This window comes from Apis dorsata, unplaced genomic scaffold (assembly GCF_000469605.1).
Source record: "Apis dorsata unplaced genomic scaffold, Apis dorsata 1.3 scaffold_365, whole genome shotgun sequence".
Lineage (NCBI taxonomy): Eukaryota > Metazoa > Arthropoda > Insecta > Hymenoptera > Apidae > Apis > Apis dorsata.
In genome coordinates this window covers 1,020,157-1,022,391 of record NW_006263630.1, presented here as the reverse complement: position 1 = coordinate 1,022,391, position 2,235 = coordinate 1,020,157, and positions in this window count along the sequence as shown.

The window sequence follows — 2,235 nt, the reverse complement described above, 5'->3', positions numbered from 1 at the left end:
ACAACGACTCTCTTCTTGAGGAAAGAAAGGGAAACGAACAGAAGGAGAGGTTCCCGTCTCCGATCTTATTTTTCCACGACAGGAGGCACCACCCCCTCCTTTAATCCATCCTTTAAATTTAAATTTAACGAGGTATATAGGAAGAGTGGAAGATCTGGAACTGGTTCGATTACACCAACCGTGCGGCATCTGCGCCCGAAAACTTCCGGTCGAATCTTCACGGCCCGAAACTCGCTAACTAGTCCCCGTGCTTGGCCGAGATTTAAATATCTCGCCGCGAAAGGGCCAATCTTGTAAGTAGCTGCGACCTGATTTACTAATGGTTGGCCCAAGTTTCGCGAAGTTACTATACCGAACCAACGTGGTGCTCGATGATCCGCCCCCTCCTGATATCGCGAGAATATTATCGAGATTACGCGAGTTGGGGGGAGTGGATTAACCCGTGATCCACCGCCGTCCATTTTGAACGTACGCACGACGTTTGGCGGATACGCACGCGCGTCCGAGACGCGTGTCATTCGCGCCCCCGAATTTCTAATTCACGCCCGGGGAAAACTTCAGACCCGATTACCACCGACTGGAGAAGCGGTGGCGGGCATACGGTTAAAGGAAGGTTCGGTTATTACGTAACTAAGGCAAGTATTCCATTAATCAAGTTAGACGCGACTTCGCAGCCAACTTGTTAGCAGGGCGACGACCGGGCGACGAGGGATAAACGGTGTGTCGAGGAGGGGGATGCTTAACATTTTATATACCGGATGGCTGGTTTAAACACCAAGGGCGCGACATTGTTGCCGGTGGTGGAAACTGATGCGATCCCCTGCACACAACGGGCTACTAACTTGCACTTCTAACGAAGATCTTCCGTTATTATTTAATAAAAGGGAGGAGGGAGGGGGGAAACGTACGACGTAGCAAGTTCGAGCATTGAAAATGTTAATTCACGTTTACGTTCAACAACGGTTTAAGGTGGAAGATTGGAGGTACGAGATTAAATTTAAGAGGAGACGTCGCGATATTCGGTCGACGAGTATTAAAAAAAAGAAAAGGAAAAAAAAGAGATAAATGCATTTTAACTCGGTTCAAAAATCTCTCTCGTCTCGTCGTGACTTAACCGCATTTGATCAAAGCTGTACAAGCCCGACATCGTGACATCAGACTGTTCCTTAAGATCCTCGCAGCATCGAGCGCGGCTTATGCATAAATATACATGTTAAAATTGTGTACACTAAATTTCGTCCTTTTGTAGAAGCGACGACGAGACGCCGATCCTTTCCCAGACTTTGGCCGAGAAGGAGACGAATCTTTGAAGGAGGGAAGAAAGAGGACCGAGGTTTTGAAGGAGGTCACTACCCTATAAAGAAGAAGAAGGGTAGCGCGACCACCGCCCTGAAATATGGCGTTTCTGCATTTAGCTTTCGAATGCCTTTCGAGCAGCCTCGTTATCTTTGTCAAAGGGGATCCCTGGAACGTGGAACAAAAGGAAAGTGCGACTGGCACGGAGGCTGGCGCGCAGAAAGAGCGGAGAATAATTTATTCTAACGAAGAACCGCAATTAACAAAATGTCGCTCCTTTTTAAACGTTGGCTATCTTTTTCAAAATCGTTCGAGTCGCTTTCATCATTTTCGCGTTAAAGTCGCACGGGGAAAATTTTAATGAACAACGAGCATTAACAAGTCACGCGTCTTTGTAATTTTAAAACTTCTACTTCGAAACGAGGGATATATGTTTATAAAACTGAACGCGAGAAAAAGAAGAAGAAAAAAAGGATAATGGAAAAATCGTGCGTCGTAATTCCACAAGCGATTTAAAAAACTCAAACGTATTTTTCAAAAGTTATTCTTATTCTGTTTGGCTGAAGAAGAACCAAAAGAAGAACGAGGAACGTACCAAATTTGAATTTTTCGATTTTATTTTCCATAGATGTTACTATTATCATTTTCATTTGTACGCGTACGTCTCTTTGATACGCAATCATCGATTAAGATCAGCCGTACTTAAAGCAAGTGGCATTCACATTCGAATAAAATAAGCTACATCGTCTGACTGTTCCGCCTCGCCTCCTCAAATCTCGTCTGGTTCTCGATAAAGCCTAAGGGTACCGCGTTTCAACGGAAAATCCTTATTTGTTCGGCGTTTTGCTTAATGGGAGATCCATCTTTTCCCTTCAGGAGGGATTTACCGGGGAAAGCCTTATGGGAAAGTATGCGATGTGCCAGTACTCGTAGCGATGA